At 32.9% G+C, this 14931-nt stretch overlaps 1 long non-coding RNA gene across 2 annotated transcripts in view; it reads right to left on the reverse strand.

The window, feature by feature from the left end:
* Positions 1 to 1634: 1634 nt before the first annotated feature.
* The window catches only part of LOC125184113 (uncharacterized), a 301133-nt gene continuing 287836 nt past the window's right edge, over positions 1635 to 14931 (reverse strand). For both annotated transcript variants that reach the window (XR_010831122.1, XR_010831123.1), the window contains 4 exons: positions 10140 to 13051; positions 8134 to 9754; positions 7566 to 7730; positions 1635 to 1668 (listed from right to left, as the gene is read on the reverse strand). This is a non-coding gene — a long non-coding RNA (uncharacterized lncRNA). The remainder of the gene's footprint in view (positions 1669 to 7565; positions 7731 to 8133; positions 9755 to 10139; positions 13052 to 14931) is intronic.

Here is a 14931-nt window from a genome sequence, read left to right on the forward strand (position 1 = left end):
TTTACTATATAAATCAATTAAACAATTTGAGGTAGAATAGTGATTGCAACTAGCAGAATAGAAAAGAGTGTTAGGAGAGAAGGAGATGATTAAGACATTATCCCTCTTGGAAACAGAAAGCTAAATATTGATTTTAGAACACTGATGGTTTAGTTGGAAGTTGGGTGTGAGGAAATTTATGGTATGCCAGAAAACTAATATATCTGCTGAGTCCGTGATTTATAATTCGTTAATCTCTCTTAGATTTATGACTCTAGGGTCAACTTCTGAAGGCAATTTTTAGGTTTCCCTTAGGAATATGGGCTGAGGGAATAGAGGAGGAAACAGTAACATTAGTAAAATAAATAAATAAATAAAAGAAATGCTACTGATTACAGGATTTTTTTTTCTTCTTTACTTAGCTTCTATAAGTGCTTTTTTTGTTGTTGTTTTTTACTTTGTGGTTGAATGACGCTACTCACAGAACTTGTGCTAGAACATTTGTTTCCCTGGGTAACATGAATTGCTTTCTGTTTGTATATAGGATATCTGTGATGTGTGGCATTTGCTGTACTGTTATGAGATTAATTGATTATCTTCAATTTGTTATTTTGGCAAGATGTCATGTTATGTCATACTGGGAATACATAGATGACAGAAGACTAGGAGAGCAGGAGTAAAACTTTTAGTGCAGTCTTCTAACCTTCTTTAAAATATATATATAATAAATATATATATAGTATATATATATATATTTTTCCCATAAAGGTTCCAATCAGCATGTTCATGTGAATGAAGTATTTTTGCTGAAGCAGTTAATGAAGAACATATTAGTACGTAGTATGTCTCCACTATTTAGAGACAATGCTGATTAATGAAAGTGAGAGTGAAGATGGGTCAGCGATCTATTTGGGCTAGACACTAAGAGTCAGTCTTCTGCACAAAATACACTTTGATGTTACTCTGGTGGAAGATGTTGGCCACCATAAAAGAGCAAGGAAAGTTCTAGATAATAGTTGTCTGGTACAGCATTCTCTTCAGCTGAAACTAGTAGTTACATATTTTGGAGAAACTCCAGTTTTCAAGATTGTGCATTTTGTTTTGGTACCCATTGCATTTGTTCATCACATCACTGTATGTATATTTAGATTGAATGAAAAAAAAGACAGCAAGCACATTCGGTAAACACTGCAACTTGTACTCACCTACATGAAAACATTCTAGACATTTTTAGTACACTTTCAGATCACTGTTAACTTGCAGAATACTATATAACAGCATGTGGTTGCATTGCAGACCTCAATAAGATGTTTGAGAACAGAGTACAAGATGTTTTTAATTTAAAAAAAAAAAATGAAGGAGAAGTAAGTTTAGTATAGTATGGCACTTGCTGTTTGCCATCAATAAAATATATTGATGAACTTAGCATCTCTGAATGAGGGAGAGAACACCCCGGTAAGAAGCAAATACTTCTTAACTAAAGGATGTTATAACTCTTGAAAATATCTGAGAATAAATTAAGAGAAACTAAAAGCAAATTATACAGTGGCCAATCACTTCCCCTCCGCCCCCCCCCCCCCTTTTTTTTTTACAGTTACAATTTCACACAAGGTACGAAGATAAAAAGGAGTTTAAAAAGGTTTAAAAATACTTGCAATATTGTTGAATGAGGAGAGAAGAGAGACAGTCCTGTTAAAAAGAATGCAGTATATGTAATATGCTTCAAACTTTATTCTAGCTTTTTAAAATTATTATTTATTTTTATTTTTTTTATTTCTCTTATAACATTGTTCTAATTTCTTTGGTCCAAAATTGCTCTGCTATGAATAAGAAACAGTCCACTGTATGCAGAGAGATGTTAGTAATTAACTGTAAAAAAATACTCAATAGCAAAAATCATTTGAAATAAGGTTTAATTTCACTGTAATGTATTTAAACAGGAATAAAAGCATGTTCATAATCTCTAACTATGCTGCCCCTTAAGGCTGCAGCATGCATTTCAGTTCATCCCCTATCATTACTACTTTAGTACAGACTGCTATTTTCCAGCAAAGGCTGACTGCACAGCTTTACAGGACTTTTATGAATGCCACAATATCCTCAAAAATTCCCTAAGCCAAAAGTTGCTCAGAAAATCAGCGTGCTTAATTATTTTTCTTTCTTTATCCACCTGGGAAATGATTCTTGTGATTGGACACCAATAAGACTATGTTACAAAAACGTATCTCTCCCTGTGTAATTTGGTACTGATAGCCCACACAGAGTAAGTGATTTATGGTTGTCTTTGTACATGAAAAAACAAGACCTGGGAAAATACTAATACATGCTAAATGTGGTACCTTCATTTATCATTGCTACAAGACAAGAGGCATAATAAATACCTTTTGAGATGGCATCCATACATACCACTTACCCATGTAAAAACACACACAGCTAGTATCAGTGATTTCTTCCACTGCGTCTAATACAAATGCTCCCTTGAACCATCATGAGGGGTTACCTCAAAACTGCATAAAATTCAATGTGCTATGAAATAAGTAGTGTAGTGAAAGCAAATGAACTGTTAAAATGCACAGACAATTATTGCTTCAGGCTAAAAGGGAGATCATTGGGCAGATACTTGAATGAAAGCACACTTTGTGACTACTCACTAGACAAACACTTTTTGGACTTAGTCAAATGTCTAAAGATAGCAATCTCTCAATCAGACTTAAACAAGGATCCCAAGGTCTACATTTACACAGAAGAGCAATTTGGGAAAAAGCTGAACACCTTCATTCCATGTGTAATTTCTACAGATAATAAACAAACAAACCAGCCAACACAATTTAACTCTGGTAGGAAATCACAGAAACATTGCTAAGGAAAGCATGTAGACATGCTTTCTCATTCCACTTCAAAAAAAATTAAGTAAAATTCTCTGAATGCATGTGCAAACCTCCACTTACTCTGAGGACTTTTTTCAGTAGATATTGCTAACTTAATTTAATGACCAATACCACATTCAATCGGGTTTACTTTACAGTGGCATTTAAGAAATCTTACTCCACCTCCAATTATGTTTCTAGTAAACAGCTGACGAAATTTCCTAAAATTACATGATTCAAAACAAAAATCTTATCACCAAATACATGTTCTAAATTTGCAAAAATAAAAGAGAAATCTAGTGTAATTCTTAAAGAATATAAGGAATATTAAAAAACTCTTCCGGTATCATCACATGCTAATATTCATAAGCTTAGGGGAGAAAAAATTGATTTGTTATAAGCACAAAATAGAATTTGAATTGAAATACTGAAGAACGGCTCCAGAATGCAAAATATAACCAGGAAATATCAATACACAATTAATTTGTGAAATAATTCACCTTCATATGAGGTGAAGGATTAGTAAAAGCTGTATATCAATAGATGCTGCTTAAAAAACCTTTTTAAATTATCCATAACTGCTACATATAAATAGAGATAATTTATTTCATACGTAAAAACATAGCTATCTCAAATGTTTACATCAAGAACATCATGTATCAGAAATATTTTGTTTAAAGAAAGAAGAAAACAGGAAAGAAAATATTTCATTGAATAACGTGGGATGTATCTGAAAGCTACTTAATCAAGATGACATGAGTTGTTATTAAAGTCTTCAAGGGAAAATAATTTTTCTGAAACCTAGAAATCCAGACTCAGAAATTCAAGTGTGTTTTGAAATTAATTAGATCAGCTTGAAATGAAAGAGGATGGCTAGTAGAAATTAGCAGATATTTCTGGTAGCTCAAGACATAGAAAGAATTGTACTTTGTAATTAGCAGATTCTTGAGCTTGCTTTCTTGGATTATTTCCCACCAGCACAGCTTTCTCATAAATCTGAAACCAATTTGCAAATGTCACTAATTCAAAAACATATTTCTAATACAATGACATCTTTACTATGAAAAATTATGATGAAAATACTAGCATTTCTAGCATTTCATTCACTAGTTTAACAGAGCACTGTCTTTGTTACGGATTTCTTTCCTCTTGTCCTGAGGTGTTCTTTGATTTTTGTTTTGGAAAGTTTGTTTAAAAATGTTTCATGGTGAAGGAGCAAATCTAAATCTCATTAAAGACACATCGATAATGACAGATCAGTACGTAGTAACAGCACATTTCAAAATCTACTGTGTATATTTTGTGTAAAATTGTTACCTCTAATACTTTTAGCACGTTAGAAGAAATTATTTTGGATACTTATTTAGAGGGATTCACACAGAAGTTGGTGGGCCTTTTCACTGACAGAAAAAGTTAGAAAATGTGTAAAAAGACACCACCACCCATTTCCTAGTAGGACTGGTGGAGGTTGCATCTGCTTAAACATATGTACTGTAATATGGCATTATTTTGAGGAAATGGAATTACAACCTAGCCTTGAACATGATGTTTCCAATCCTTAAGCCCTAGAGGCTTGTTTTTTTGTTTGTTTTGTTTTATTTTGTTTTTGCTTTTTGTTTTGTTTTTAACTATTATTTTTCAGCTGCAAAATTTTGTACATGTGAAGTACGATATAGGACAAAATGACTTCAGTGTCTTTGATTTCTAGTGTTTCTAAGCTGTAATTATGAAGCAGATACTGATACTAATTTTGAAGAGCTTTGCCTGCATTCATTGTAGCTGTCACAGTGATCTCTAAGAGCCATAGGCTTTATTGGCTGACAGGCTGTAGGTAGAAACTGAGAGAGCACAAAGAACTGTTGCCCTCTGTCCTTCTCCCATTCAGCTTTTTCACGTACCTTCTGCTATGCTCTGTGACAGCACCAATATGGGTCTCTGATAAGCACAGTTAATCCCAAAGGAATGAGAGAGATGAAAGAGCCTGCAAGTCTCTGTGGCTTTGCAATGATATATAAAGCAAGCAGGCAAGATCAAAGAGAAAATGAGCACTTTTCATAAAATCATTGTGAATTCTGCAATGTGGCATGGGAATTTTCTTGTTCAGAAAGCTTCTGTAGTGTTATACTACCCTGTATCACCTATAGTATGTACAAGTTATTAGTACCCTTGGTAAGCCTTAGCAAGCAAGTACGTGAGGAAATGCCAGACTCCTCCAATGGGATACTGCACAGAAAATTACTGTTACTTTGATAATAACATTTTTCTTCTGGGGAAATATTTTATTTCTTTCTTTTCTCAAGCAAGTGATAACAGCTCTCCAAGGTCAAAAAATAGGTTGCGAATATTGCCAACTGCTAGATGCCAGCAGTCAGCATCAGCTCAGATTCCCTTGAGTCATCAGCAATTCAGTTCCTCAAACAATGTAGGGAATGAGAGCAGGCTTTAATTACTGGCTTCAGGTATTTACACTAGACAGGAACTGTCTATTTAGTTGCTGACTGCAGTTGCTCTCCTCTAAATAAAGTAGGAGGAAGAGAAAGAAGAGATTGGAAGGTGTTCCTCTCAAATGCAGGAGAATGAGAACAGAAAACAAGCAAAAAATAAAGCTGCCTGCAACCTACCTCCAGAGAAGCTGAGCTGCTGCCAGCTCACAAGGTTGCTAAATGATGAGTCAAGACTAGCTCTGTGTTCTGAAAGTGTTTAAGAAGCATATATATTTCAGTTTATATCTAATAGCCATGCTCCTACTGTTTCTTATAAAGAATATGAGACCATCGTATCTTATAAAAGAATGTTGTCTTCATAACATGCCATGACAAGTAGAATTTGCAGAAGTCTATTGTAAAGGTTTATTTCATTATGCTTTGCTCATCAATGTTTATAGTTTTATTGAGCTATGGGAGTAGGTCATCTGGCTTTTTGTCTTCATTATTGACAGTAATAAGCATTCACTTTATCAAAGAGTGAAAATAATGTATGTGATGAACAATAAGTTTCTGCTAAAAACGCAACTCTTACTTGCTGTTTCTATATTATTACTTTCCCAAACTGCAAACAACATCAGTCATTGAAGACAAACTGCTGTGCCATGACAGAAAATATATGCTTGCCTTCCAGTCATGTTTTCTTCTTTTATAATGGACATTATTCATAATGGAAATAGTAAATCTTAATGACTGGTTTCAGGAAATTTGGCATCAGACAAGTTTGTATTTTAGTCAATGTTTTAAGAATTGTTTTTTAGAAAAATTCATATAGGAAATCAGACTTCATGAAAATGATTCACCCATATAGATTCGCAAGCTATTTAGTGATGATCATTTTGATCCTAAAGTTTGACCTCATATACACCACAAGCTGCTGAATTTCTCCATTACTGAATTACAAATTTGAAGTATTGGATAGATATATCTGTATGGTTAAATCAAGACAATGGTATGCTAGTTCTTTATTTTAAAGTTGAAGCAAGACAAATTCAGTCATGGCATTCATTATTCGTTTCTGTACAGGCATACCAGCCTAGTAACCATTCTATTTTCTTACCTACTTAACCATCACAACACTGCAAATGTTTTTTTTTTTTTCCTACTAAAAAAAATAGAAACTAAAGAGTGTTTCTTGTCAAGTATCCTTACTTTAGTTCCTTACACATTTTCACATTTCTTTTCTTAACCAGTAGATATAGATCTTGAAACTGAAATTATGTCACAGTTTCTTCTCATAATGATTTACTGTGTGGATTTCCAAGTTTCAATTGTCTTAGCCGTAATATCAAAATGGAAGCTCATATCTTTAAAAAAAAAAATTATCTAGTAAATTCCAGATTCTTATCTAGACTTATTATACAGCAGGCTTATTGGTAGGACTTGGTGGTGGGACTGTAGAAGTATGCAGTAGTTTTGAAGTGATTAAAAAAAATATAAAGACCACTTAAAACTGTGTTTAGATTTTTCCCCAGAAGGGCTTTTTAATCTAATACTCCTCCTCTTATTAATTATTGAACTAAATAGACTGCAAGTATCAGATTGGAAACTATGACATTTCTGCCACAAATAATTATTGATAGCCAGTGATAAAGAAGTATTCTTCCTAACATATTTAATAATTAATAAAAACTAAATTTTGAACTATATAATAACAAAATAGACAAGTATAATGTCCTCAAAATTACCCCCCCCCCCCCAAAAAAAAGAAAATTACCCATGGAAAACTGATACAGTACAACAGCTGCAGCCTGGAGAAGGATATTCTTAAGATTAGGGAAATGTTAGTAATCAAAGAAAAAAAGAGAAGAAGGGCTACTACAATATATTTCATATGTGCCTAGTTTCTGTAACATCTGTAGCATCTGTAACATCTTTAAATTGGGCTTCGGTTTCTTACATAGCTTTATTAGGAGAGTTACACACCTCAAAGCAGAATTAACAAGACTGAACACAGTATGTTGCCAAACATAACACACCAGTATAAAGGGGTAGTTTAAAATGAATCCCAGAATCTTCCAGATACACAAGCCTCTGTTATACAGAGATGCCTTCAAAATCTTGAAGGTTCATAGCTGGAATTTGCTGAACCTGGCATAGGAACAGATGATTTATTTCAATGTGTCAGTTACACACACACACACATATATCCAACAGTTTTACAGTTAAAGCACTTTGAAGTTGTTTGGAAACCACAGTTCAATTCTTCTCTCTAAGAGAATGTAAAACCTTTTACCTTCTACAAACAGTGCACATACTCCATGGTGGGCACCAGGAGTGAGATGAACTCAGCCTATCCTCCTGAAGATTTTCTGCTTTGCGCTAAGATGTCTTTTTGTCCAGGATTAGCATTGCCATGATCTGCAGTAAGGTGCTCCTCAGAGAAGGTAGACTGCTGTACCTATTCAAGAGGATATCTATGAATAATTTTCCCACAATATTCAAATGGGATTTCTGAATATTTAATAGGTAGTATTTAAGAAACAGACAAAGTAATACAATTAGTATTAACAAATTTGATTTATACATTAGAGTAAGCAACCCCTTCTCCCTTCATCACTCCATTCTTCACTTCTTGCTTTTGAAAATATTTGCCTTATATTCTTGGTAGCAGTCAAATTAATAAGTTTAATTCCATATGATTATTTCCAATATGATATAGGTTTATTTTGTATAACGTTTTTTGTCAGCACGGGAGAAAGAGGATTAATTAATTGAACAATACCAAGTTAACAGTGGTATACTATGGTGCAGAGTTCTACTTCATGCTATACTTACATCCCAGCTTTTGTGAATTTACTTACATGGCAATTCTCACTGAACAGCTGAAGAAATGATTTCTTGCTTTCTACAAATAAAGAGAAGCAACTAGAAGATAAAAATAGTTAATAATGTGGCCTTGAGAGAAATGAATTGTTAGTATGACGATCTCTTTATTGAAATCTAAATTCAATGAAAAATGGAGAGGACATATACCCTCACCATTTATCTAAGAATTCTCAGAAATTACAGCACAACAGCATATAGAAGAGAAATAGCATTCAGAAGAATAATTTTACCTTGATAGTTCTACTGAAAGTTTATTCTTCATGATATAGGTGAATAAATTAAATGCCAATTCAATTAGCTATAGTCTGTGAAAGCAGTTATCTTTCAAGTGCACTTAAGATTTGAGCACATTAAGGTGGTTTCAAAAAATTTAGCTACTGGATGAAAACCAATAGAAATTTAAAATAAATATATATATAAAAAAAGAGTCATTAGTCACTTCTTGAGTCAAAACAAAAGTTGTATCATGTTCAGATTTGTAAGCAGTGATTTTACCCATGCTGAAGTGCAATGTGGGCAAGATTCACCATCTTTTTTTTTTTTCTCAGCCCTGTAGATTATTTTGTCATTTTAGATATCTGATGCTATGTAACCAATTTCTGGAGGCATTCCAATAGCCTGAACATGAATCAAGATTCCAAAAAGGGAACTAAAACACATGAGAAGACATCTGGAACATAATTTTCAACTTAGAAAATACAGAACTGTTTGCTATTCTTTTCTCCATTTTTGACAGGTAATAATGCAGAAAAATAATTTAGAACTAGTCATGATACCTGGCTTCTGAACACACATTTTAAGCATTAACATTATTTGACATATGCTGGTTGTTAATATACATTTTCCTTACTGTGAAAATGAAATCTGTTGTGTTTCAAATATTTATACATTCAGCACTTCTGTATGTGAATTTGCCATTTCAAGACCACTTTTTTATATCCTACTGTAAGATTTCATAGACCAAATTCCTTCAATTCAGTAAACTACCATTTGATGAAAATTCTTCTACTGAAATGAGCAGAAAATATTTGCCTACAGGGTTCTTGTTTTGTTTTTCTTTAATATAAGCACATCTAGTATTTAATTACAAGACAGTTGTAAGTTTGGATGAGTATTATATAATGCCTCTTGCATTTCTATGAGAAATACGTCTGGAGTGAAAATAATAATCTGTCCAGAATATCAATGATCAATCACAGTTTTAAGTAGAATTTTATTTTCAAGTAGAAACATGTATTAAGATGCCAACATGTACAAAGATGAACACAACACCATTACTTAGTGGCAACATAACTTTGTGAGGAAACAAGAAAAATTCTTTTCCTTTTTGTCAGAAAATGAGCATAGGTTGCATAGATTTTTGTAGATTTTGTTAGTAAATTGCTAATACTAAATACAAACCATAACAACAACCCGAAAAACCTCACAGCATTATTTGCATTTCCAGTAGCGTATATACATCACCTGAATATGAGCTTTCTGTGGCAGATTTGAAATGCTCCTCTTAAGCAAAGGTCTTGCAGTGCTTAACAGTACTGAAAAGCTTTCAGGACTGTAGAGAATACTTTTAGAGTAGACTCATTCCCATCAAGAACTCTAGAAAACAAAAATTAATTTTGAAAAGAGAGCTCAAAAACTCCTCCCCTAAATCAGGGAATAAAACAGCAAAATAATCAGCAGGCAGCCAAATCACTCATTGTTTTTATCAGAAAGATAAAAGACTTTTATCTTGGAATGGAATGACAGAATGAGAGTACTAGCTTAATGAAGTACAGCAAGCTTGCAATCATCTTTCTCTTACCTACAAGAGCACCTTGATTTATGTTATCAAAACAGTGATGTATTTTTGTGCTCCAGTTCAGAAATACAATGTCACAGGAAAGTGACTTTTATAAAGCAGGAACAGGGAGGAGATGTCAAGGCATTATCCTTAACTATCACTCTTCTTTTCTTTAAATTCAAAAAACTCATCCACACTTACCTAAACAAAGCTGTGAAAGTTATTCCAAGTTATCCTTGAAGTTATCCCAACTGAGCATTATCAGAGACTGAACCAGAAGCTGTGTAATTAAAACACTCTTAATTAGACACCTTCTTAGTGAAATTGGAGGACTTGTTCTGGAACACACATATGCTAATCCTTACCAAAGCACAGGCTAGAACAAAACATCTAAAATCAAACTATTTTCTTGCTGTCAATGAATATTTGGGAAAACTACTAGGAAAACATTCTAAATTTTGTAATTATAAATAATGTAGGGATTAATTATTACTATTACTGGATATACCACTGGTTTAGGTAATGATAGTGTTCATGACATTCTTAAAGGCTACAACCTTGTCAATATCCCATACAGACTACCAGTTATGCCATCTACTGAGATATGTTACAGATTTTTGCATAAAAGTACTAATTTAGGTAGTACGCATATATATTGTGAAAAACAAAGCAAGAATTTCAGAGTTCAGGAAAGGTAAAATTTGCACCGTGTTCAGTTCAGTCCTTTGGTGAATAAGTGTTATGACAAAGACATTTCTTCTTACCTGGTGTATTGGGTGTATATTGCAAGGTTTTGATCACAGGGGCTGCAGGGGCAGCCTCTGTGAGAAGAGACTAGGGGCTGATCCCACCACGGACATCCCTGCAGCCCCCCAGCTGTCAAAAACTTGCTGCTTGCTTTACTCAATATACCTGGATGGAATGTTTTTTTATTTTATTTATTTTACCTTTTATAGTCTTAGCAGCTAAGTATTCTGATTTAAGATCAAGATTTCAGGGATGAATATTCACTAATAAAAAAATAATCAATACAAAATTATATATGCCATTTAAATGTTCTGTAGAAGCACAATTCTGATGGAGAGCAAATTAGAATTATATTTCATACATCCTCTAAAGACAGATCACTATTCTCTAAAACATCACCTTGCACATTGTCTCATTAACATGTTTTTATGTCTTTTCATCATCATACTGCACACATTACACATCTGTTCACCTGAGCTTGTTATACACATGAACACATTAGACATACACTTTTCAAGGACAAACCCATATGCATTTTTTACCCAAAAAACAACCCCCAGAGAATTCATAATAGTCAGGGCAGTCTTGAACAGCTTAGTCATTTACTGAGTATCCAAAAACCCTTCGGGATCAGTTGTGGATCCATAACTTTCTGGAAACTTTGCTGTGGATTCACACTGATCCAAGAATCTTCCTTTTATTTTCACAAAAATCCCTTATATATATGATGTAAAATAATCGTTGTTATTTCTTTATTATGCAAAAAAGTCTATACTGCATCAATACACACTATTCTTGAGCTCTAACAGTTGAATACTCTTGATAATCAGTTTTATATTTTTCAGTGCAGTATTTTTATCTTAAATGTTTGCCTGTATATGTCAACAACTTCATTGATAAAGTTTTGAAGACAGTGTGTTTCTACCAAAAAAGCTACAGATCCATTTTCATCATTGCAGTTTAACGCATGTCTATATGCAGTGCATAACACTTGGCAGTGACTGCTAAGTCCGTTAGCCTTTCAAATTTCCCCTTGTCAGAGTAACCGTTCTGAAACAGTAAGCACAAAAACTTTTTTTTAAACACAAAAACTTTTTTTATTATTTAATTTTCTTTACTGTGAATGTTCTACAGACATTAGATTTTGGAGAAATGAAAGTCGTATTGTGAATATTAAAAAAAAGTCATTGCAGTTTATGATAAATCATCGGGATTAACAGTGCATTTTTTAAATTTGTATGCTTCTCAAAGTTTGTAAACCTACAGAAGGACAGGGTAAATCCATAATTTAGAAAATACAGAAATATGATATCTGGTGCCTATGTTACTTGTTACCTCTTACTGCCAATATCATTACTGGACAGTGGACATACCACTTCATGCCTGAGCACTATTAGACTGAGTCTGAAGAACATGTCCTTTCAAGCATGCACTTTGATGTAATTTATGCCTTGTATCTTAATCATAGCAGAAATAATACTCAACAGACCCTAACTGAAGTCACAACACCTACACTTTTTAAACCAGAACAAACTTTCCATTGTATTTTAAATTTAATACTTATTATTTCTAGCTGCTTTCACGATACTCTGTGGTATGTTTCATAGAAGTTCTAGGTGAATATTAGATGTGGAGATATTTTCTAAAATACATGGTTTTATGCATTCTTACATGCTATTCATTATCTTCTTACACTTGATGGTAGACTGCCACTTCCTTGTGTTTCATAATAGGCTGAGATTAAGTATCAGAAGCTACACTGAGCCCATTATTGGGAGAGACAGATTATACTAAAATTGATGCTCCTTGCTCAACCTCTTAATGTAAATAACTAAATCCAGAAACATTATCACTAGCATGGTGCATTATGTTTAGTACACATTCACAGGAATTGAATGTGGGACTGGGAGAAAAAAAAAAGGCTATAGAAGAACTATAGGCAGTAATGATCAACTAATGAGAGAAGAAAACTAGAGCTCTGGTTGCAAATATCAACACTATCAATCTGAAGGTAATAACAAATAGATTTTCTTCCTAGTTTGTAAAGGTAGACATGGTCAATATACACTGTATATGACTTTTTTTTTCTTACCCACATTAAAAAACATTCCAATTTGTGGACCAAGTTCCATTCCTGTTTAATTTCTATGTCAGCTCTTTTGGAATACATTTATGAATGGGGTCATGGCTAATCTGTTTAGATTCCCCTATTTAGACTATAATTCTGTAATATATAAATATTAAACACCAAAGCATTTTGCAACATGAGAAAGATACAGGGAAATTAATATACTAATTAAACTACCTAATTTAATGAGGGATGACAATTCTGGGTGATCACAAGAGCAGTAGTCCTTGTAGGATTCCTGTGGAGAAAAATAGAAATTCTTAAAGTATGCAGGAGATTACACGGAGGAGGTGGGAAAACAGAGCTTCTAAGCTTTATCACACAACTTTCAGATCAGACAAGTGAAAAAAAGTAAAATTGACTCTGAAGTTATGTGACAACTGTCAAAATATGACTTTGCAGCTTTAAGGTAAATAGATCCTACATAGATATATATACACTTATCTATAGATACAGTATTAAGATGCAGACATATACAAACAATACTTTTGAATTCAACAATACTTTTATCCAAAACTACTTTTAATATATCCACTTTTATAAAACATTTTTAATAAATATATTTTGATCATCTTTAAAGCATGAAATAATAATATGTATTCTATCAGGTTTTGGTTATCAGATAAAAATATATTAAGCCCTCCAAAACTCTCAAAAAAGGGTTGATATTTTTATTGATTGACAATTTATCTCTGCAGAAGATATATTGTTCTAGTTTGCTGTTTTATATATTTCATAAGTAATTTGTAGCAAAATTTCAAAAACTTTTTTAACCAAGAATTAAAATGTATTAATTACAAGCAATTATATCCAAGTTACCAAGGTCATAACACTTTTGCTCAGACTGTACTTCATTAAAAAATGGTGAAATCAATGTTTCATATAATTAGGTCATTTCATTTAGAACCTTTTTTTCCAAAGGAAAAATAAAATAATAAAATAAAAATAAAATAGAATACAGATATCTGGCAGATATGTTGGATGCCAAGCCAATATTTTCAAAACAGTTTGCTTCAAAAGCAATTTGATATGGAGAACTTCAACTCCAGGTTTTATGTCACTAGGAACTGAAGAATGATTTTTAAAGTGTTAATTTCCTTTTCGAGTGGAACATGATGCTCCTGCCATACAACTTCTGAACAACCTGTGTCTGTGGAACAGTGATTTAACTTACACACTGAACTTCCACTGTACATTTAACACATAATAAAAATAGCATATCAAGTGACTTGGAAGAAGTCGATCCAGCTTGGAACCTGTGTATGTATTTCTTATTCAGGTGAAATCTTTGGCCTTATTGGGCCATGGCAAAAATAACATTAGTTCTGAAAGAATCAGCATTTCAGCCAGCATTCATAGAAACTGATGAAATTGAATTATTTGCCTTGACCAGTACAAAAGAGATATTACAGCTTGGTGGCTGCCTCCGCTACTTCTCTAATGACATTTTTTACTTCTAAAAGATGGTATTTCAGCTATAAGGTAAATAAATTCTGGGTTGGCTCCTATGGTCTGAAAAAAACAAATGAGGATGTACTTAGAGGAGTCAAATATTCAAAAACTCAGTTTCTTATTAGAACTGGCTGAATATATACACATGAGATATATGTACATATGTGAATATATGTACATATCTATTCAAAATGGAATATGAATTTAAGAACTGTCAGACATCAGTGAGTCCATTTTTAAATTAAGCTAGTAGAAAGTATTAGGAGACTCCCTGAATAAATTACAGATTGCAAGTTGTTCTAGTATGAAAAAAAAAGTCCTAAAGTTCAGATTTCAATTTAAAGAAGTTCATTGCAAATTGCAAACAATCCCTCATTATCTCATTTGCTTCAAGTGTTTACTGTTGCCAATCATAAAGAAAAATAATGAAAAACAAACTCCCATAGGCTATTAAAAAAATCTATTTTTAATAGTGTTTAAAACCAAATGAAATTTCCTTTAGAGCCTATATTTATTGTCAAGTAGGAAGAGAAATTTCCATTAGACTATAATCTCATCATGCCAGCTTCATTCTCTTAACTTGTAAAGAGAGAAGAGCTTCTCACTTTGATATTTAGAAGAAAAATAATTGTAGCAAAACTCTACAATTAAGTATAATGCAAATAT

The sequence above is a fragment of the Anser cygnoides genome, chromosome 4 (assembly GCF_040182565.1).
Source record: "Anser cygnoides isolate HZ-2024a breed goose chromosome 4, Taihu_goose_T2T_genome, whole genome shotgun sequence".
Classification (NCBI taxonomy): domain Eukaryota; kingdom Metazoa; phylum Chordata; class Aves; order Anseriformes; family Anatidae; genus Anser; species Anser cygnoides.